Source organism: Hemiscyllium ocellatum, chromosome 7 (assembly GCF_020745735.1).
Source record: "Hemiscyllium ocellatum isolate sHemOce1 chromosome 7, sHemOce1.pat.X.cur, whole genome shotgun sequence".
Taxonomy (NCBI): Eukaryota; Metazoa; Chordata; class Chondrichthyes; order Orectolobiformes; family Hemiscylliidae; genus Hemiscyllium; species Hemiscyllium ocellatum.
In genome coordinates, this window is record NC_083407.1 from 93,853,686 (window position 1) to 93,878,773 (window position 25,088).

Sequence of the window (25,088 nt, forward strand, 5' to 3'; positions counted from 1 at the left end):
TCCAATCAAAATTCTGGAATTAAGAGTGTAATGATGATCGTGAGCCTATTGTTGGAAAAATTCCACCTGGTTCACTAATTCCGTTTAGGGAAGGAAACTGCTATCCTTACCTGGTCTGGCTTACGTGTGATTCCACAACCACAGCAATGTGGTTGACTATTAATCCCCCTCTGGGTAATTAGCGATAAGCAACAAATGTTGGCCCAGCCAGCAATGCCTTCCTCCTGGAAAGGAATTTTTAAAAAAAACACTCCTTGTGTAAAGATGCTTTCCTTGAATTCACTATTTGACTCAGTAGTGTCTGATATTGGCATCTAGTTTTAGACTCAGCCACAAGTGAAACTACCTCAAAAACATTTTGTTTACTCTATCGAACCTCTTCATAATTTTACAAACATCCAATCGACCCACCCTTAACATGCTAGCCAAACAATACCAGCCTGTTTCAATTTCCCGTTTTGAATAACCTCTCAGTCCTGATGTAAATAGTTTTGCACCTTCTCCAGTATCTATGTATTGCCTGTAAATTGGTCAAGGCCATGGATAAATGTAATGTCCTTGAGCCATGCAGTCCATGCTGTATCAATGTATTGTTCTGAACCTCTCAGTTGTTGGTGGACATCTTGATTGGATATTTATGAAACATAGTTGGGTTAAGCTGCCAATCAAGATGCTTGGTAGACATTGAATAACAGCTTCTTATCTGAGAGGTGGAAGTGCCATATATTAATTTTAATTGAATTGCTGAGGAACATCTTTCTGGAGCTTCAGAGGAGATCCTGAAAATGAAGCGCTTTTCTCTCAATGTTAGCTATTATTGTGTCTGCTGATGTACAAAGTTACCTTATTCTTAAGCAAAACATTTAGTGGCTCTGCCCTGATTTTAGTATTTGTTTTTTTTCCTATTATAGCCATTTTTTTTATCTGATCACTAATTGATTGCTAACATTCAGCTTTGAATTACAGATGCATCAACTTACACATTGTATCAAAGTCATCAATTTCTACAATTACTTTCTGAATAATACCATTATCCTGAGCAGCATTACATCCTCAATGAATAACACCAGCACTGGGCTTATGTCTTATTGCTTTTTACGCTGTATGCAAAATGATTGTGACATTGCCTAAATGCTGCATTGAAAGTAATTCAATCTATTTAAAGCACTGAGGCATTTCAGAGCAGCATCATAAGACACAACATAAATGCAAGGTTTCTTTTTGAAAGCTGATGGAACCGTATCCAAGTGAGAATTTACTGTTACTGACTTTGGATAACCTAAAATAAAGGTGCAGATTTTCACTGTTATGTTGCTGGATCTGATTTTGGTTATGAGGGTGTCTGGCCACAAGCACCATATAACATCAGAGATTAAAAATAAATTGTTTCTCTAACCTTAATATTGCAGTCTGTAAAGGCAGGGCATGAATCTTTTCTCAGAATTCATTTGTTGTGCAATGTGTAATACGTAAATGAAATACCTGCTGAGGGTGTGGTGACCAGGCTAGTATCCAACACATGTAGAGGAGGGGATTTCCATCCACACATTGATGACACAAAGTGTTGCTTTCTAACGCCTCAAATTTGCTTCACTTCCTTCCTTTTCTGCAGATTCTCAAATATCTGTGGTCTGGATTGGTTCCTAGAGTTTCCGAGAAGTGGAACAAAGAGGAGTGTGGGGCAAGATGTTTTCATTCTTTTTCTCTATATCCAAAAGTGCAAGATGTATTCACGTAAGTGGTTATTAACTACGAAATACTTTACAAGCAACGACCAATGATGCAAGGATTAGCACACTAAAAGGACATTGCATACTTTCTTTGCAAATACATATCCAATCAGATAAGGGGTAAACATAGCAATGTTAGATTATGGGTGATAACTCTACCTGTGAAGCTAGCAATAAATGTAGGAACTGGATAGCTTCACCCTGTACTATAATTTCTATAATTTCATGAAATCAAATATTAGGACACAGGTCTGACCTACTTTCAATTTCATAGAGTCACAGAGTCATAGAGATGTGCAATATGGAAACAGATCCTTCGGTCCAACTCATCCAGGCCAATCAGATATCCTCAATTAATCTAGTCCCATTTACCAGCATTTGGCCCATATCCTTCTAAACTCTTCTTATTCATGTGCTACACAGATGCCTTTTAAATGCTGTAATTCTCCCAGCCTTTACCACTTCCCCTGGCAGCTCATTCCATATACTCACCACACTCTGCATGAAAACGTTGCCCCTGAGATCCCTCTTGAATCTTTCCCCTCTCACCTTAAAGTTATGCCCTCTAGTTTTGGGCTCTCCCCAGGAAAAGGACCTTGTCTATTTACCATATCCATGCCCTTCATGATTTTATAAACTTCTATAAGGTCACCCCTCAGCCTCTGACCTTTCAAGGAAAACAACCCTAGCCTATTTAGCCTCTCCCTATAGTTCAAATCCTCCAATTCTAGCAACATCTTCTTAAATCTTTTCTGAACCCTTTCAAGTTTAGCAACATCTTTCCTATAGCAGGGACACCAGAATTGAATGTAGTATTCCAAAAGTGACCTAGCCAATGTCCTGTACAGCCGCAACATGACCTCCCAACTCCTATAGTCAATGCACTGACCAATAGAGGCAATCCTACCAAACACCTTCTTCACTATCCTAACTACCTGTGACTCCACTTTCAAGGAATTATGAACCTGCAATCCACGATCTCTTTGTTCAGCAAAACTCCCCAGGACCTTACCATTAAGTGTATAACTCCTGCCCTGATTTGCCTTCCCATATGTAGCTCCTCACATTTATCTAAATGAAACTTCATCAGCCACTCCTCGGCCCATTGGCCCAACTGATTAAGGTCCTGTTGTACTCTGAGGTAACCTTCTTTGCTGTACACCACACCACCAATTTATGTTAATTATATTGAGTTATCTATTAATAGCTGGGGCAGCATAAAGAAATGAAATTTAAGGAGGAGTTAGCATTCCCAATTCATCAGTCTCTGATAGTTTAGTCTGGAAAGTATATGTGTGCATGTTTGATTGAACAAGCCCGTGATGACCTTGTTTAATGATACTCTCAATGATCACTTCAAAAGAGGACAACAGACAAGGAGAGATTGAGTAAAGTCAACTTGGCCATAAGGAATTGGAACTCGAGGAAGGGGTCTGCAGAGTATTTGGGGAACTTCACAGCTTTCATCGTGGAAGAGGATGATGTTGCAGATTTTGAGGGTGAAGGTTGTATTGGGAGAAAAATGGGGAAGATTTGAAGGAGGAAAGGAGAGAGGGATAGACAAACTTGGAAAGAAATATGTCTTTCAGCATTCTGCATCAGGAATCAAAGAAGACCATGTTTGGGGCACTGCTCCAAGCTTCGAATTTCAGAGCGAGAAAGCACAAAAATCAAGAACGTTGATACTCAATTTTGAGATAATATTTATCACTTAGGGTGAGAGATTCATTTTAGAGAGTTGTTACAATGCAGAAAGAGGCAACCCCCTTCTTTTTGCCTCATAACCCTGCACAGTTAGTTTTATTTAAATGAACAGCTAAAGCCCTCTTGAATTTCTCAATTGCTCCACCTCCACCACAATTCCAGACAGTGCATTCTAGACCTGAGCCATCCACTGTGCGAAAATGTTCTTTATTTCTCTCTCTTCTTTTGCAAAGCTCCTTAGGACTGTGCTCTCTGGTTCTTAATCACTTTATGAGCTGAAACATTTTCTGTCTATCCACACTGTCCAATCAATGCATGACTTTTAAATCTTCTATCAAGTCTTCCTCAGCCTTCTCCTTTTCAAGTATGATCCCAACTTCTCCATTCTTTCCTCACAACTAAAACGTCTCACCCACGAAACCATCTTGTAAATATCTCTTGCAGATGCTTTCACATCCTTTCTAAAGTGTGGTACACAGACCTACACAATACAGCCAGCTATGGTTTAACCTGTGTCCTATACAATTAAATCAAAGTCTCCTCAACCTTGTACTCTATGCCCCTATTAATGAAGTCAAGAAACTGTATATTTTCTTAAAACAGGTCTCACTCTATCTGTCCTGGCACTTTTAATGACATATGCACATAAATACCCAGTTTTCTCTGCTCCTGCAGAATGGTATCCTTTATATTATTTCTCCATACTCTTTGTATCTAACTGTGATATCTTTCACATCTCCATTTTTAAGTTGATCTGCCATCTATTGGCCCACTCCACCAACTTGTCAATAATTCTTTAAAGTTCTAAACAATCTTCCTTACAGTTTACAAAGCTTCCAAGTTTTATGTTACCTGCAAATTTTGACATTGTCCTGTGCACACTTAAATTGGAATATATAAATGCAAAAAGAAAGGTTTACAAGACCAATCTCTATGACTCTATGATTCCATAACCCCTGGAAAACCCTACTATATGACACCCTCCAGCCCAAAACATACCCATTGATACTCTTTCACTTGGCCTACTTTATATCCACATTGCGACTGTCCTATTCATTTCATCTCTCTCTCAAATCTACTGCATGTCTCAGCCAATGTATAATTAATTAATTAAAGTCCTACTGTATGATATTTACACCTTTCTGTAGTCTCCTTGCAGATTTATTCCAGTACAGCCTTCCTACCATTTGGTGGTCTACAGTTTACACCGAGCAATGTAATTGCACCTATCTTATTCCTTAGCTCTTGCCAAATCAATTCTGTTGTTGAACCCTTAGAAACATCCTCTATTCTCCAGTTCTGCAGTGATCTCCTTAAGTAAAAATGCTGCATATCCTCCCTTTCCTATCTTTTCTGAACACCTTGTAACCAGGAATACTTAATACCCAGACCTGCCTTTCCTTGAACCAGTCCTCCATTATTACCACAGCATCATAATCCCACACGACAATCTGTGCATATAACTCCCCAATCTAATTAACTATGCTGTGTGGATTCACATACATGCTGTGTGACCATAATTTAGACTTCGCTTTATCTTCCACTGGCTCCATCTATTAACTTACTATTCTGTACTTCAGTGCTATCTGCCTCTCTCAGCAGGAAAGACAATTTTATTTTGGACTGTGGACGAAGATGAGAGCTATTACCTTAACCAAGGAAATTGTGTAATAAGATGTTTGCAGGTTTAAAAATACATTGGAACATATTGTACAAAACACTCACACTGTTGCCAGTGAGGGAGAAGTCAGGCCGAGTTGTGTCTGTTTGGGCCAATGTAACCCCGGGACAGCCTCTGGGATCAGTTGTTGTTGCCTCAGGACAGTACCGCAGCATCATCTTCTGACTCTGTACTCAGTAAAGAGATCAAGGCTTATGGGGGATATGGCAGTAAAGTGGAGTCAAAGAATGTCAGACTAGCCATGATTTTATTGATAGCAGAGCTCCTTCAATGGGCAAAATGACCTACTCCTGCTCCTATACCTAATGTCTACTTTGTCATAATTCTATAGATTAGCATTTCAACCAGTCTACCTTTTGTCATTGGTTAAAAACAGTTTGATTGCAATAGTTATTTACTGGTGAATGGGAAACAAATCTACAGTTCATGTTCTCGTAACTTGAATTAAAGAGTTCAACAGAATTGTGGCAATTAGATGGTTTATCAGATTTTAACATAGAATCATTGAATTCCTACAGTGTGGAAGCAGACCACTGACCCCATCAAATCCCAGGAATCTAGTGGCCTTCTTCCTGTACCATCTTTCAAGCCATGCATTTAGCTACCCTATCTTTCTATCTCTCTACTTGCTCCTATGAGGCACTGGCTGTAATTTGAAGATTACTACTTATGTTTTACTACTTTAGAGGTGTCATTTGTTAATCAGGCCTGCGCAGTCAGTGACATTTGCTGTACACGGTATCATCTAGGTCACCTGAATTGTCCAACTCCCCACATGCTACAACATTCCAACTGGCTGAGCTACCAAACCTTAGCCTTCTACTTAAACCGTTCTCTTGTAGTATTAATTACAGACTGGGGATTCAGTTCATGCACTGCTTTTTCTTGACTTCTCTCACGTATAACTGCAAAATTACAAATGAGAATAGAGTTAAAAAGATAAGAGTGAGAAAAGATACGTGAATAAGCCATTGATATCTCCGTGCAGACTGTATGGTGAAATAATATGACTGTTAGATGAGGTGATACCAGTGGTGTTGACTCTGGCAGTTAGTTTGGAGATTTTTTGTTCTGCAGATTAGCCAAAAGGAGTTATCTGGTTTTGTGATTGACTGACTGGGCTTTTGTTTGGCATCATCTAGCAATCAGAAGACACTTCCTATTCTTTTCCTTTTCAAGCCTTGTAGATGAGTTGAAGCTGTAACCTTCACAGCACACTTTAGCCCAGTAGCTCTTGAACCAGACTTGTGCAAGCACCAGAGGTGAGGATAGTATTTTTGACCCCGTTCGGTTGTGAATTCCTGGTAGGGTGCATTGCAAATATGGCTTTCATTCAGAATACTTTGTTTCCTCACATTATACCCATTGTCTGAGACTAAACTTTATAGGAGATGAGTCAAATGTTTGCATTGTATCTCTTCCTTAAATGTGTCTCCATGAAAAACCTTGACAACCATCCAGGTGCAATATTCCATGATTTCTTCCCAGTCTGCATCAGGAATTTTCCAAACAGTCACTGAATTGCATTTCTGGTTGGATTTTGCAAACAAAAAAAAATTAGAACAACGTGTCTTACTTAAATTTTAATATGTCAATTTGTTGGCCTGATAGTAGGGATGTGAAACATAGGTAGTCTAGAAAGAAGTGAGAGCCTCAAAGCAATTGAAATATGGGGCTACAGAATAAGGATAAAGATCAAGGATAAAGATCAGTGTTGACAAAGCAAAGTAAGTAGCGGAGAGATTTTGGATCAGTTGAAAGAAAGATCAAGTTTTTCTGCAAGTCTTTGCCAAAAGTAAGTTACCACTGGTCATGCAGGCAGACAAACAAGCGACACTATGTTCATCAATGTTACAGAAGATTTCATTGAAGGGAAAGAATGGCAGGAAGGTAGAATAGAATGGAGGCATTAAACATCAAAGACCAATTACTAGATGAACTGCACCGAACTGTAAAAGGCTGCTTGACATGGGAGATATAAGGAGTGCCATAATTTCCAATCTCCTGGACAGTAAAGACACCACATCAAGAGTGAAATGATGTCTCTCTAACAGGATTATATGAAGTTTTGGTTATTTTAAATTAATGCAGAAGATGTTAACTAACCAAATTATCTTTTAAATCCAGCTCTCATTGGTGATTTGCATGGCCATTATCATTGTTCGTTGCACAGTTTAAACCTTACTACCCTATCTATTCAGACACCCCCTTTATCAGATTTTGCACTCACTTTTCTATTTGCCCTAGGATTGAGAGCATACCAGTGCTTAAAACAGTTGATGCTTGCAACTAGATATAACAACATTCATAGTGTGGCAGTTTATTAATTTATTTTAAAATATTACTGTACAACATTAATGCTCCCTGAGCTCTTCATTGACTGCATGTGTCAGCAAGGGGTCCAGTATCATAGGAAGCAACAGCCACTAAAAGGTAATTTGAATCTCTTAAAGGGAGGCTCTTTGTGGTTGTTTTTAAAATTAATATAGAGGATGTTAATTAACAAAATCTTCTTTACAGTTCTGCCATCAACTCACTGAGTTTGTACAGCATTATCATTGTTCGTTGCAATGTGCTGCTTGCTATTTTATCTCTTTGACACCTTCTCTATCAGGTACTAGGAATCCTTTCTGAATGGCAAGTAGTAAAGCTGTGATGAAAGTGGTTATAGGCAAAAAAAGCATTACAGCTTACAGATGCTGGGCATGACTAGAATATCTCAAGAATACATTTTAATCGAGGTTTACTAAAGAACAAGGCAAAATATTGATGGAGAGTGGAGATCGTAGAGGTAACATTTACGGTGAAAATTGGATATTTCAAAAGTTGTGTTTCGGTTCCCTGGTCCAACTGGCTTATATTATTGAAGTGGGTGCAGAAATAGCAGAAATACAATAACCTTTCAGAGCTCTTGCAGAGGTATCCAGTGTCACAGATTCCAGCCTTCAGCTAATTCAAATTACTCCCTGTGTAATCAAGAAATGGTTATTGTAAAGGCTGCAGGACATGACAACATTGCAGCAATAGGACTGCAGACTTGTGCTCCAGAATTTGCCACTTCCTTAGCTAAGCCCTTCCATTACAGTTACAACACTGGCATCTACACAACAGTTAAAAAAGTGCTCAGGTACATACTGTATACAAAAAGCAGGACAAATTAATGCCGCCATCAGCAACAATATCAAGTAACATTTGCTCCGCATAAACCAAACCCCAATTTGGGTTGTGCCAGGGCCACTCAACTCCTGACCTCATTACAGCCTTGATTCAAGCATGGATGAAAGAGCTGAACTCCAGAGGTGATGTGAGAGTGACAGCCCTTGGCATCAGGGCCACGAGTGTGGCATCAAGACACCCTAGCAAACCTGGAGTCAACAGGAATCAGGGAGAATACTCTCTCCCAATTACAGTCATATCTGGCACTTTGAAAGATAGTTGTGGTTATTGGAGGTCAGTCATCTCAGCTCCAGGACTTCTCTGCAGGAGTTCCTCAGAGTAATATTCTAGGCCCAACCATCTTCAGCTACTTCATCAATGACCTTCCCTCCATCATAATGTCAGAAGTGGGATGCTCACTGATGATTACACAATGTTAAGCACCATTGTGACTCCTCAGATACTGAAGCAGTCCATGTTCAAATGCAACAAGAATTGGACAATAAGTAAATGTGGACTGAAAAGTGGCAAGTAACATTTGCACCATACAAATGCCAGGCAATGATCAACTCCACTAAGAGATAATCTAACCTGTGCCAGCAACATTGTATGGCAGTACCACCACTGAATCATTCCCTAGAGTCATTGTAAGTCTATCTACAGCACATGGACAGTTGGAGTTCAAGAAGACAGCTCACTACTATTTTCTCAAGTGCAGCTTGTGGTGGGCAATAAATGCTGGGCCCAGCCAGGGATACCCCATGAAGGAGTTTTTTAAAAAAAAGGTGTCAAAGGATTAAAAATTGGCATCCATCTTCAGGAAATAGTACAAGGACATTCCAAGCAAGTACAGGCCAGTCAGTTTAATGTATGGTATAAGCTTTCTTAAACATAATCTGGGAAAGGCCAGCAGGCACTAGGGGAGATTTAATGTAATTAAGAATAGTCAGCATGTATTGTAAACATAGATCATGTTTCATTATTCAACTTTAAATTTTTATGTATTGGACAAGGTTGAGAAAGGGAATATAGTGGATGTTGCCTATATGGTTAAGAAGGCATTTGAAAATGTGCCACATAAAAGGCTTGGGAGCAAACTGAAGATTATGGAATAGAAGGGTCAGTGTGTATTTTGATAAAGAAACAACTGACAAAAGGGACACCAATTTATATAACATAAGATGGAAGGCCTGATTAATTGGGCAATTGTTGTCATGGAAACACAGCTGGATCCATTTACCTATCAATCTTTGTCCTCAGAGCAGCATGTGGGGCTGAACCTTATGTTTTGTTTTGCTAAGTGCATGTTAGATTGATCTTTTTGGAGAGATTCTCAGCGTGAGGTGCAGCAAGATTTCTCACTGCATCTTAGGAAACTCACATCATTAACTACCTACCCAACCCCACTGGGCCCTTCTCGTCTGATTCTATTCCCGTTTTACCAGACACTGTTTCCGTGACAACTTGCCACCCACTGGTTATCCACCAAAAGGCTAATATCTCTTGTGCTTACATCATCTTTAAGAGTCTGTTTTGCTCCTGGACAGGCAGCCCAGAGATGCCCTGCATGCTTCCTGACAATTTTCCTAGAGGTGGCAAAGAGTGTGAAGCTGGTGCCCTGCTTGAGTGAGTGCAGTCACAACTGCCTGGAGGAATGCCCAGTGCTGGAGGAAGTAGGACAATGACCTTCTCCACTCTGCCAGCGTAAGCGCTACCATCTCCTTTCTGATGCCTCACACTCAAAAGTTCTCTCTGCTACTGTGCCCAAATCCCACCAAAGCTCTACTCTCTCTCACTAAAGTCTGCAACATTGCTCACTCGCTCTCACCTATCCAACCCCTGACACTGTATGCCGTCTGCACTGCCGAATGACTTGCTCAGGGCAAGTCGGTTAGCTCAGTTAGCTGGTTTGCAATGCAGAGTAACACCGAAGAATGTGTTCAGTTCTTGCACCAGCCCAGCTTGCCATGAAGGACCCTCCTTCTCAAATTCTCGCATCATCTGAGGCATGCTGAGCCTCCAGTTAAACCACTGCCAGTGATTTCACTCTAATGAATGAGCAGCCCCATGGTCTGGTAGGACTATGTCAACTTAAAAGCAAGGAAAGACAGAAGTAACATGAACCTCATATATCTTGCTAAGAGGCAAAGGGTAAAGCCTGGTAATGCATAGCAGGGATGTTGTGAGCACAAAGCAAGTTTAGTGTGAGTGAGTGCTATGACAACAAATTAAAAGCCTGGAAATATAGCCTGGTCCAATCCATGTGCTGGGTGTGTGACTCTGAGAGCGCAATGTCCTTGCTGCAGCATTAGAATGCTAGATGTCAGTACAGCACTGAAGCGCAGAAGTGGGTCAGAGATGTACCATGATGGTTCTTAGAGACTGATATATGTCATGTGCCAATATCCATGGACATGTGCATGTGACTGAGGCCCATGGAGTGGGGCTGAGGTGCCGGAGCCTGGTGTCTCACACCCAAGTCAAGTGGTGAGCTGACGTCTCTAGATAGCTACCCTGATACCTATGTTGAGAATACCTGATGCACAGCTTGTTTAGTGAATTGGTAAGAAAGGACGCTAAATAATAATGAGATCAGTTGTTACATTAATAAGGCTTTTAAGCTATAAAGCCCCTTAACTGGCAGATCGCCACTGCCTAGTGAGAACTTGCCTCATTGCATGGTAAATGCTGCAAATCTCACCTTATCCCACTATGCTCAGACGCCAATCAGGTTCTACCCATAATCTTTGGTCAGAGTTTTGCCACAGAAGTGCAGCACAAATCAAGAGTCTGCATGACCCCTTTAGCCAAGGAAGAAGGTGTAATTTATGTACAAATTCCTTTTGCCTAAGTAGAAACCACTCAGGATTCTGCATTGTGCTTCCAGGTGACCAGTCATGTGGCCTCATGGTAGTTGTCAGGGACCTGGTACTTGCCATCTCTGGTTATGTCATACTGGTCAGGATTTTTTTAGGTAATTTGCTTCTGCCTTGAACTTTGTTTTGTCTCTCAACTATCTACAGACTCGTGATAAAGGATACACCATTTAGAGAGTTTCTATAGAAGAGGCTCTGTTCTTTGATAACAAGAAGGTCTATTTATTGGTAGTAAAAAGTACATTTGGTCAAGCAAAATTACATGGGACTTTAGGGAGCTTCTCATCTCCACTTACACTGTGTGTGACATGAGTAGAATAGGTTGAACCAAATGTAACATGAACATTAACCCCGTCAGAACCACTACCTTATGCAGCAATGTGAAGGAGCCTGGCTGGATCCTGGTTGCGGCATTTCAGTTGCACGGTTACAACAGAGAAGCTGTGATTGTTCTCCTTAGAGATTCAGTGATGCTGTTATAGAGATGCACAAGATTGTAGCAGGTTTATTTCAAGGTAGACAAAAGGTATTCCCATTAGCTCAAGACACAAGGATTAGGAGACAAGGAATGCAGTGGAATTTGAAGAAGAACTTCATTATGCAGTGAGCCATAATGATAAGGAATTTCCTATCTATGAGAATAGTGGAACGGAGACAAATAATGATTTCTAAAAGAAAAATGGATGGGCACCTGAGAACTATGGAGATACAGCAGGGAAACAATTGACTGGTTTGTTCGATAGAGAGCAGGCATGGACTCAATGGACCAAAAGGTCTCCGTCTGTGCTGTAGTTACTTTATGACCTAATCACTGTATAAGAAAGCTCTAAAAAACTGTGGTCCAGCCAAGACCATCCAATTTAATATTTAGGTGGATTTGATTAATGTGTAGGTGCACAGAGTTTTTCTGCTTGAGGGAATAAAGCATATTGTGTCAGTCAGTCTGAAAGCCCATGTTAACTATTCCCATCAGAGAAGCTCTATTCATCCTGAACAACATGAACAAGCTGATTAGCGTGGAATTCTCTTTTGGCTTGAGATAACAGGACAGAAAACACTGAAGAGACGGAAGTTAGGAGCTGAATGGTACTCAAGAGTGTTCTAACCCACTGACTTGAGAACGCTCATCTGAAAATAACCCCCACCATTTTCTCTCAATTCAATATAAAGTACTGAAGTGTTTTCCAAAGCAGTGGAAATGTTCTTTTATTGTGCAGTAGCATTGATGCAGATCAACTTAAGAGTTACTCATTAAACTACTTTGGCAGGCAGCAAACAAATCAGTTTATTCTAAGAGTCTTGAGTGGAAGAATGTGAAGACTGTTTGTTTGGAATCTACTCGACAGATGAGGCTGGGTAGTTTGATTAGCTCCAGCATTTCAAGCAAAAAGATTTAGAACATCAAAACATTGCTCGATCTATTGAGACCCGACAACCCACCAGCCACCACCCTGACCCAACACAATAAGGACAGGCAGACTTTGTTGCTGAACGTCAGCGTGCAGATAAAGTCATTCCACCTCCCGGATCCAGTTACCCACGTGAGCCAAATGGAATGGAATTTGAGAATCCCATTCCCTTGCCCCAGCCACACCTTCTGCATCTTCTCTGAGCAAATTTGGGAGCAGCACAATGCCAGCTGTCAGCTGACATGCACAGCACCGTGAAAGCCAGACGAAAAAACAAGCACACAGTTGAGTGCGTCTCAAATGTCAGCCTCCACAGAGATGTATCAGGTTCCCTGCACTGAAGAATCAGTCTCCCTCGCTCAGGTGCCGGGGCTGGGGGGGGATGGTAACTTGTCAGGTGTTAATTTTAGCACTTTCTGGCAGTCCTCATTCCATCCTCTGCTGCGGCGCAGATGATTTATTAAAGAGGACTAGATTTGAACTCACAATTCTTTAAATGTTTGAGAAAGACACAACGCATAAAATGCATTATAGATCCCAGGAGCGGGTCGGGCCATTCAATCCTTTGAGCCTGCTCTGCCATTCACTCTGATCATGACTCCACCCCAGTGCCACATACCCACTTCCTCTCCATACCCCCATTATATTGTAAACTGTTCATGATCAGTCTAAATGTAGGTTCTGCATGGTAAGGGTTACCCACCAGACAGACTGTCTGCTATCCTCCAGATGTGAAGCATTCTGCAAACAGTCCACACCAAGTGGGGAGGTGGTAACTGCCAGTCTCGCCAACTTAAAATGGCATATTGTCAGCTCACAAGGTTCTAATGATGAACCATTGACTTCAACACAGGCATTTCATATAGGGTTATAATACCATATCAGACCACAGTCAACATATATCATAAAGCTAAATAGTTGACTGTCACTGCATTTTATTCTGCTGTTTGGCATCTTCAATGGGTGCCTTTGGTTTAAAGGTAACACTTGCTTTGCTAGTAGCCAAAGAAGTGATGAGCAAATGAGTAGAATTGATTGGCTATGGGAGGCCTTGTAAACTAAGCAAGCAGATCCCTCGGGAATTCTTCCCCTGCAGCATCACTGTCTTTGCATTTTACTTTTCTGTAAGAAAAGCTATCAACACTGGTCATACCCGAGGTATAGCACCTATTCATCCTGAATCTCAGCAACAACTACTGATTAAAAACAACAAGCTACACCATGTTGATGCACAGCAGACAGCCGTTTCACATGGATAGGCAGCATTGTCAGGATTTACTGGCAATAATCAGACAGCCAATAATGCAGCCTGTTCAGTGACAGTCTTGTGGGGCATTCGTGGATGGAAGTTGAATGGGGGGAGGGGAGGGGGAGAAATGAGAGGTAATAAGCTGAAGGAAGGAGAGGCAGCTGCTTACAAATTGAAGGAGAAAAAGAATTTGGCCACATTGTTTGCTGCTGAAAAGCAGCCTAAAGCAGCCGATTCACACAGAAGCCCTGTGTATACATTACAGGAGAGTTACTTGTGAAAGTACAGGACCGAAATGGAGTGCGAGTCCACCTCTTGAGATTGTGTTGAAATTATAGCTCCTGGATCTCCTGGTCATTCTAGTTAAGGCAGTCTTGACGTTTCCTGGAAGAGCAACCTAGAACCTCGAATCATATAAGGCTGTTTTTGATGGCAGACTGGGAATATTGTGGGGCTCCTCTTCATTGAGCATCATCAGGTTGACCATGACACATTGACTTAGTCTGTGTTTTATTGATATTGAATCTCCCACGACACTGATTGGATCCATCTGATGGAGCCAGATTAAGCAATGGTCACTCTAGCAGTCATCAGCTCCTGTCTTGGTGTGGGTAGTGCGACTATCCTTGCAATCCCTTGCTTTGACAATGATGTAATCAAACTGGTGCCAATATCCAGAGGGAGGGTGTTGCCATGAGATCCTGTACTTGCTTCTCTGATGAAATGTGGTGTCCATTATGATCAGATCATGCTTCGGGCATTTCTTCAGGAGGAGGACTGCATGGGTGTTTGTCTTTCCTATGCAATCCTTGACAATTACACCCTTCCAGAGATTTGAATCCCTCTCAAATCAGCAATTGAAATCAGCAATGTGAACCTTGGGTGGCTTGGTGGCTCAGTGGTTAACACTGCTGCCTTACAGTACCAGGGGCTTGGGTTCGATCCCAGTCTCAGGTGACTGTCTGTGTGGAGTTTGCACATTCTCCCCGTGTCTGTGTGGTTTTCTCCAGGTGCTCCGGTTTTCTCCCACAATCCAAAGATGTGCAGGTCAGGTGAATTGGCCATGCTAAATTGCCCATAATGTTAGGTGCATTAGTCAGAGGGAAATGGTTATGGGTGGGTTACTCTTCGGAGGGTCGGTGTAGACTTGTGGGGCCAAATAGCCTGTTTCCACGCTATTGAGGATCTAATCTAAACCAGACTGACTTCCTTTGGAACATGGGATAGTGACTGATCAAGGCTGGGGTAGAATTCTGCTTTAGCCTTGTTTGTTATTTCTAGAGTTGGGTAAACACACCGCTGACTGTGGTGTACTTCTTCTGGATTGACATGAGCTAAACGGTTACGAGGCATTCGTTCATCTCAGAGTGGGCAGGGAAGTACACTCACCGAGATGATCAACAAATTTTGTTTTTATGGTGAAACCAACCCCATAGAGTTGGCGTTTTTCCTCAGATGTACCTTTCCTGAAGAAGGTGTCTCCACCAACTTGTTTAGATTTAGATTACATACTTTACATAAGATTACTTACAGTGTGGAAACAGGCCCTTTGGCCCAACAAGTCCACACCGATCTGCCGAAGCGCAACCCACCCAGACCCATTCCCCTACATTTACCCCTTCACCTAACACTACGGGCAATTTAGCATGGCCAATTCACATTTTTGGACTGTGGGAGGAAACCGGAGCACCCGAAGGAAACCCACGCAGACACGGGGAGAATGTGCAAACTCCACAGTCACCTGAGGTGGGAATTGAACCCGGGTCTCTGGCGCTGTGAGGCAGCAGTGCTAACCACTGTGCCACCCACTGCCACCATGCTGCCCACAGTTTTTTGAACTGACCTTCTCCTGCCTATGGCATCTCACTCAGAGCAATGATGTCAATGATTTAGCACTGGGATGCCTGGACTATGATAGGGGTGTGATGATCAGGTCCGTCACTCTGAGGTTGTTCATGGAAGTGGTGATGTTCCTGGTCCCAAATTTTGTATTGAAGGGCTGGAAGCTGCCTGAGTGTAGTCTATTTTAACTTAGGACGGTCATTGTTCACTGACCACCATATGATCCTCGATCTCCACATGATCCTGGCTGAATGAGATCTATGCTGAAAATGTGTTGCTGATTAAAGCACAGCAGGTCAGGCAGCATCCAAGGAACAGGAAATTCGACGTTTCAGGCCAGAGCCCTTCATCAGGAATGAGATCTATATCTAATGGCAGGGACAGCCAAAACCATTAGAAGACAGACTATCATAGCTTTACGGTATGTAAGTCTCTGTAATGTATATCACAAAGTGTTGGGTTTGTATTGAGTCAGATATATGGAAAGTTTATTACTGACTAAAAGATTTTTCAGCATGTACAAGTCTTACCCCACATGAATGTTGTTTCCTCTATACAATTCTGCTTTAGAGACCCCAATGTTGATTTCTTGTGGGTCTTTATTAAAGTAGACAGGGTGCTCCATTTCAATCAATGCTTGTGGCCCAAGCCCTTTGAAAAGGTAAGAATCATGTGGCACTGAAGGACAGAAAGGCAGACAGCACTCAGAGGAAGGAGCATTGAGAATCTCCTCAACAAAGACTCAGTCTCAATATGGGCATCTTTGAACTCTGCCATCGTCTTAATACAACCCCTGCCCAGCAGGAATTTGAAGTGATCATCTGATGGCAACCAACCAACAAGATTCCTGGTGCAGGTAGAATCTCTCTCCTGAAATTTTGAAACACTTGGAGAAGCAATCTTGTCACAAACAGGTGAACTCATCTCCCTCACCTGGAAGAAGGAAGGCACACCAGAGGATTGCCATAATTGTGACAATCATCGTAAAGATGGTAAGATCGATTGCAGTTACTGCGGAGGGGTTGACTACCAGAAACTCTGAGGAAGCACTTCAAGGACACCCTCCCTGAGAAGATGTAACATCCCCAGAGACTCATTGGGCAGTCTCAGGCAAGGGATTCCCGACTGGGGACAAACCATCTGTGAAGGTGCCAAATCATTTTGAACATCTCTAACAGGCTCAAGCAGAGGCAAAGTGCAAACAGCGGAAGGAGCATGTGAAAACACAAGCACCTCACTTCTACCACCTGCAGCAGGGTGTGTGGATCCAAGATTGGGCTGTTTCGACACCTATTGACCCACAGCACCAGATAAGGAGAAAGACTTCAAGGAAGTGGCTAAGAAGGAGATTGACACTGTGCTTGGGTTCCCATCTAAAAATGTGTTGCTGGAAAAGTGCAGCAGGTCAGGCAGCATCCAAGGAACAGGAGAATCGATGTTTCGGGCATAAGCCCTTCTTCACATTTTCAGCTCTGATCTCCAGCATCTGCAGTCCTCACTTTCTCCTTGGGTTCCCATCCCTTTACTCACTTACCCCTCCCCAGCAGCTGACAAATTCATAGTGATTCTTAAAGAAATCCAAGCTAGGCTAGATCCTACCAGGAGGTAGGACGCCCTGCTGTTGCTGGGTATCAGATATGGAAAGTGAGTTTGTGTAATTTTCCCTCTGTGTTCCATGTTCCTCATGAAATCAGAAACCCGATCTTTGCAAGTCTTGTTAACAGATTAGATTAGATTACTTACAGTGTGGAAACAGGCCCTTCGGCCCAACAAGTCCACACCGACCCGCCGAAGCGCAACCCACCCATACATTTACCCCTTACCTAATACTACGGGCAATTTAGCATGGCCAATTCACCTGACCCGCACATCTTTGTGACTGCGGGAGGAAACCCACGCAGACACGGGGAGAACGTGCAAACTCCACACAGTCAGTCACCTGAGGCGGGAATTGAACCCGGGTCTCAGGCACTGTGAGGCAGCAGTGCTAACCACTGTGCCACCGTGCCGCCAACAGGAGAGTCTTGAGAAATTCAGAAGCCAAGGGTCAGGATGGCTTTATTAAAATAAATTCAAATTCCTTCACCATTTGGAATAAATGCAAGAGCAGCATATGAGCTAATAAAACCAAGTCCCTGCAGCGTATTCCAGACAGATGAGATTCTTATTGAAATCGCCTGTCACATCAGCCAGTATGATTTGATTTCTCGTTTCTAACCTGCTGAAATGATAGATCATTTGTGGGACCCTCCCTGGTAACAGCAGCCCAGGAGCAGGCAATCTATCTCACACTTCCCCAAAGGCCTCCACCTATTTGAACGGATTTAAACTTCTCATATTTCTTAATGATCAATTAGACAGTGATTTCAGGAGGCATTTGGGGAATTTGCCTCACATTTGATGTTGGCAGGGATATAGGGCTCGGAGCTCTGATGTTGCAGTTTTGTATACCGTGAGAAGTGAAGATCTTTTGGAAGCACAGGTATAAAGGGCTAGTGAGAAGGAATTGCTTTGACAATGTAGTCTGGCAAGCTTCTACTCTTAGGAAATAGGCCACAGCCAAAGATGATATTTATTATCCTGATGAGGAATGAAAAAATGGAAGTCGACATTAGAAATGAATGAATTACAGTTACAAAATAAAAGATAATGTAGATTGAATCAACATATTCCTGCCTTCCTCCTATCTTCCACACTCCATAAACTTAAGCTTATTAAAATACTGCCATCCTGTCTCTTAACTCACACCATGTTCTGTTCACCCATCACCCTTGTCCTGCCTTACTGGCAACTGAGCCTTTAACTGGCTTCACTCAATGTTTTAACATTCCTTCTGTGACTTACTCAACCCATTCATCTCCGTGACCTCCTTTAAGATGCTCCTTAATACTTCCATGTCACCTGTCCTAATTCAGCTTGCTGTCAATTTTCTCGTTGATATTATCTCCTGTAAAGCATCCTCGGATAATATATGACGCTGAAAGTGTAATATAAATGTATATTCATTTCATTGTTATAAATGAATGTGCAGATAGATAGAGGTAGCAAAAAAAGATAATGAATGTAGCTAGTGGAAATAGAAATAATAATGAAGCCAGTGAGTTATAGGCTGGAGCTCAATTCAGAGCTTTTGCTGAATAATGGATAAAAAGAAGCAAGTCAAAGACTGTCCAGATTAATTCATCACTTACTACAATCCAGTTAGAGGGGACGACTGACTCCTTTCCTTATCCAATTCCTTCATTGGCGACAACAAAAGTTTGGAATTAAAAATTAAAATGATGTTACCTGTTATAACTATATTAGAATGTATATAGCTCAGGAACAGAAACAGGTCAGTCAGGTTTCTTAATTTAACAACTAGAGAGAAATAAGGAATAAATAAATTACTAGTTTAGTGCAAAATAACTTACTGAAGCAAAAATATTGAACAAAACATATAAGATGCATAAACATGTCCAATTTACTTGCAAAATGAGACGCAAAGGAAAAAGAAACATAAAACTCTACAGATTGTTCTCTTCAAAGTGCTCTGTATACTAAGAGTTAAATTCGGAAAAAAGAGTTGTTCCAAACGCAGGTCTGCAATGTCTCACAGACTGTTGGTACCGAGGTTTCTTCCTGAATCAGTTATGATTGGTTGAAGTCTCTTTTCCTGGGGACATGCGTACAATTGAATTGGGAACAGTAGCATGCCACTCAGCTATTCAAGCCTGCTTCATAATTCAAAAACATTGTGGCTGATCTGATGTTAACCTCAACCCCACATTCCTGCTGACCCTCAATTTCTGGTTCCTATGATCCTGCCCTTCTAGCTACCTGATGAAGGAGCAGTGCTCCGAAAGCTTGTACTTTCAAATAAACCCGTTGGACTATAACTTGGTGTTATGTGATTTTTAACTTTCATCCTTCACAAATTTATCCACCTTTGTGTTGCTGTTGTTGTTTCTGGTGTCAGGTGCTCTATCCAATTTCATTTCTTTGCTGAGACTTTATAGCGATTGGTACAAACTGAGTGGCTTGCTAGTCCATTTCAGAGTGCAGTTGATTGCCAACAACATTGCAGTGGGTTTGGATTCACATGTAAGCCTGACAAGGCACTGGTAACACATTTCCTTTCTTGAAGGGCATTCATGAACTAGGTGGGTTTTCCTGACAATCAACAATGTTTTCATGTCATCATTGGACACTTACTTTCAGACATTTATTGAATTCAAATTCCACCCTCTGCCATATTGGGATTTGAACCCAGGTTCCCAGAATTTTACCTGAGTCTCTGGATTAAGAGTCTGGTTATAATGCCAGTGAGCTACTGCTTCCCCATCTCTGTGTTCTGTCAACAGCAATTACTTCCTATCTGACGTGGAGGAGCTGGTGTTGGACAGGAGTGGACAAAGTTAAAAATCACACAACACCAGGTTATAGACCAACAGGAGCACTCTGAAAGCTAGTAATTCCAAACAAACCTGTTGGACTATAACCGGGTGTTGTGTGATTTTTAACTTTATTCTGTCTGATAGCATCTCTAATGCATTGCTCAATGTAGGAGCATAATCCATGTGCCATCTTTACCACCCGAGCAATCTGTCCAGCTGCCTTCATGTTAACATGCATCCGAGGTCTCTCATTTTCTCTACTCCTCTCAATGTCCTCTTGTTTATTGTGTGTTCCCTAGCTTTTCCTTTGTTCCCTCAAATGCATAAAGTTGCATGTGTCCAGAATGATTTCCAGTTGTCAGCCCACTCAACCAATCCTCAACAAAACCTTGCTGACTATTCCTTATGGCCTAATTTGATGCTTCATTCAATGTAACATTCCTCTAACAATGCTACACCTCCATTATTTTTCATCCCTTTTTTATTCTGCCTGAAAAATCTCTCTCTCTGGAGATGTTGAGCTGCCATTGTTGGTCCTCTTTAATGCTATATCCATCACAGCAATCTTTTCACGCTGCCCTGTGTATGTCCTCTACTCATCAGCTTTATGTGCCGTACTCCTTGCATTTACATACGCAGCTTTTTATGCTGCTCATAGTCTGTGCTGTACATTTTGTAACCTCTGCTTCCTCTGTCCTTCAAAGTAACTTGCTATGTTTCTGCTTCCTGTTCGCTGCTCTCAATTTACCCTCAGGGTCCCATTCCCTTGCCAATCTAGTTTAAACCTTCCTAGCAGCATGAGCAAATCTCACTGCAAGAATATTAATATTTGTCCTGTTCAGGTGTACAGCCTCCAGCTTCTGCAGGTGCCATCATTCACAGAATCAATCCCAATGCCCTAGAAATCTGACACCCAGCCTCCCACATCAGCTACATGTTCAATCACTCAGTACTCCTATTTCAATGCTCACCCGTATGTGGGACAATGAGCAAACCTGAGGCTGCTGCTCTCGGGGCCTGGCCTTGCAATCTCTTACAGGGCTCTGTGAGATCTATTTGAAGGACCGCAACCCACATCCCTACTTAAGTCATTGAAACAAAGGTGGACTACAATGGCTGGCTTTTCACCTTTCCCACCCCCACATGAAATGAGCTGCACCTGCTCCATAACATCCTTTAGCCTGGCAACCAGAAGACAACATAACATTCCACTGTCATACTGACTGCTGCAGAAATGCCTATCTTATCCCTTAACTGGGGAAATCCCCAACACTAAGCTCTTACATTCTTCTTCATAAGCCCCAGCACAGATGAACTACCCACAGTGACACTAACCTGGTTCTGGCTGTGCTTGATTGCCATCAACTGTGATGGACCAGAGGGCCTTTATCTGCTCTGTAGATCTCCATGGCTCTACAACTGTATGACTCTAGCACCAGTGTCCAAAATTGGATGCCAATTAGCAAGCACAATAGACTAAGGGGATTCCTACATTGTTTGTGTGGTTCTCTTAGGCTACCTAGTAGTCACCCACTTCTCACCGTTTACATACTTCTAACCTACAGTGTGACCACTTCTCAAAATGTGCTAACCATCTTGTCATCTGCCTTGCGTATGCACCACACAGACTCCTGCCACCACTCAAGTTTACAAAACCCAGCGCTCATGCTTGTGTAACTGGTGATATCTCCTGCATGTTGGGAACACATGATGTGTTCTAGACTTCACACATAATGCAGAAGTTTACTCCACTTGGCTGAACTGGCCCACCATCCTCAAAATTTTAAAACTATTCTTTAGCAATTATAATAGTAAAGAAACTTACCAGTGCTTATCAATCAACCTTCTTTATATTGAAGAAAGGAATAATTACAGGAAGTGGCTCCTGGGGTTATGGTCAGGCAGAGATACCTGAATCCAATTGGACCTGTGGAAAAAGTCCTAGCTGTATGCTATGTTAATGAAGAGGTAATTGGGTTTGCACTTGACTGGGTGTATATGCAGGCAGCAGGCAGTTAACGGACTTGATGTCTGCTGATGTGAGTTGAAATAAAACCCTGACTAGAGGCTGGTGTAGTGATAGTGTCCTTACCCCTGGGCCAGAAGAGCTGGGTTCAAAGCTCACCTCAGGAAAAGGTAAAACCAACCACAGAATTGTCATGTCATATCCAAATTGGTTGATTTACAAAAAATAAAGCCCTGACAATAATGACATGGACTCTGTCGACCCAGCAATTAACCTCTGCTGTTTCTGTGCTTGAGGCTGCTTGGCTTTTAAACAAGGCTCTTCAACTCCTGTTACACTCATTCACTTACATCTGTACGTGATAACCTTCCACACACACCTCTCTAATGTAGTATCTAAGACTTTCTATTCACATGCTCATTCTAAACTAGTGTCTTCTCTCTAATTGACATCAGAACAATGTGACTAGTTCCTTTTTCATGATTTAAACATATCTCATTACACCACAGGCCCAATTGATTTGCAGAGTTCGGAGACTCGAATGGGGGAAGTGGCTGCATTCTAGTTGTGAGAGTGACCAGCCTGAGAATGAGTAACAGAGTGGGGTGGCACAGTGACTAGCAGTGCTGTCTAATAGTGCCAACAGCCCAGGTTCAATTCTAGCATTGGGTAACTGTCTTTGTGGAGTTTTCACATTCTCCCTGCATCCGTGTGGGTTCCTCCAGGTGCTGCAATTTCTTTCACAGTCATGGATTGGCCATTGTAAATGAGAGGTTGCAGGAATTGGGTGGGGGTGCTGGGTCTAGGTGGGATTTTCTTTGGGGGTCAGTGCAAACTCTTTCTGCATTGCAGGAATTCTATGATTCTAATTGAGCGATTCTGATGACTCCTATCTGGAATGACGGACACTTGGGACAGATCTGAAGCTGGTTTCTGTAAGAGGTTATGGGTACCAGGAAGTGAGATGCAGGTAAGTATTTAACTAAAGGTGCAGATAATATTATAATTCACATCATCCAGCCCCTGTTGTCCTGTCTCCTATCACTAAACATTTCAATTCCCAATCATTGGTGATGCTGATGAGGGTAATGAAGAAATTTATATGCAAGGTGTTACTCCTCTAAACCTACTAAACATGAAGAAATGGAGCCTAATGTGGAGTTAGCTCTCTCACAAGCCCTTCTTATCTCAATGATTACTCTCATATGATAATCATGCTAATGACAGTACTCCATATTAGACTAGATTTTGAAAACTCTATAAATAATCCAAGTAATTATGCATATTTGGGACTGACTAATTTATACTGCACTTCAATCAAAAGATTTCAATGAAGACAAACCACAAGTGAACTTACACTAGTTATTAGATGTAATTTGAAATCAAAGATGAAAGACCATGCATTTTCTCACTCCTTTATTTTGCACAATATATATTTTGTTTTCAGTAAATTAGAGATATGTTTATGACAAGCATTAAATACTGAAAGAACTCATACATGTCTTTATTACTATTCCAAAGCATCCCTTTCCCACCCTGGGCTTATCCAGAGCTCTGCAACCTGTACCCTAAATCAGAACAAATTCTCTTTTCCTATCACCCCTGTGATCTTTGGCCTACATTGTCTCTCAGTCAAACAGTATCTTAATTCTTATCATATAATAAAAGCAAATTACTGCAGATGCTGGAATGTGAAACCAAAAGAGAAAATGCTGGAAAATCTCAGCAGGTCTGGCAGCATCTGTAAGGAGAGAAAAGAGCTGACATTTTGAGTCTAACCGACCCTTTGTCAATGCTTTCCAGCATTTTCTCTTTTGGTTTCTGAACTCTTATCCTTGTTTGCAAATTGTTCCATGGCCAAAGTCCTATGTGATCTCTTCTTGCCTCACAACCTCAGGAATATCTATGCTCCTCAAACTCTGGCCTCTTAATTATAATCACACCGGCATTGATGTGGGCATTGAGTTCTGAGGTTCCCTTCCTAAATTTCTATCATTCCCTTGGTTTGGAATCTACACCATAAGACAACAGTGTTCATGATGCTCCCAGAAGATTGCCAGTTCAAGTTGAATTCTGATAGATCTTGCCAATTTAAAGAATTGACACCTGATTAAACCGGGCAAATATGATTTGACATGCGCTCATTTTGTATTAATTGTTCAAAATAGCAGCCATCTGGGCCACAGATTAGTAGTCAGTAGTTCTATAATTCAGTAACTTTTGAATAAGTCAACTAACAAGGAAAGGTCATTGTTTCATTTCATATTTCAGCCTTTGGCTTGAATCCATTGAGCATCTGTTGCCCCTTCTTACTAGGTGATAGATACTGCAGGTTTGGAAAGCACTTATTGTGGTTAATTAGCTGTTATATATTTGTTAACAATCTTTAAGATAAAATTCTTTCCATCTGTCATTTTTGTCAACACTGTGAAGTCGTCTCTTGTTTCATTTTCCTTCCTGCTTTCCAAGTTTTTTTTTCCTGCCCCTCTGAGTTTTGTCCAAATCACCTCAGCAGCAAAAAAGAAACATTCACAAAAATGAAGATAACATTCCCCATGTGTGCAGAGGCAAGTCAACTTTAAATGTTAGGAATTCTGAGTATGGGAGGGGAAGTGTGTGTGAACTATGCAAAGGTAAAATACAAGCATGTGATGAGCATCTATTGACCACAGTAGCATGGTGCAGCCGGGCTAGTCATCCAGGGACATGAGCAAAATGTCCAGGGACAAGATCTCACCGCAGAAGGTCCAGTTTGATTAACTAACTAAATCAATTTTAAAAGCTGACAGTGAAATGACTAGGTTCTTAGAAAAGTTCAACAGCTTGACAACAACCTGATGAAGGAATAGTGATCTGAAAGCTTCCAAATGAACCTGATGTTGTGTGACTTTTAACTTTGTACACCCCAGTCCAAAACCGGCACCTCCATATCTGTTTCACTGATTCCCTTTTGGGAAAAGAAAATTGTGCACTCCTCACCTTGTCTGGCCCATGTGTCACTCCAGATTCTCAGCAATGTCACTGACTCTCACCTCCCTCAGACATGGCTTGGCTAGCCACTAAATTGGAGCCAAGAAGATGGCACAGCACCATGTTCTT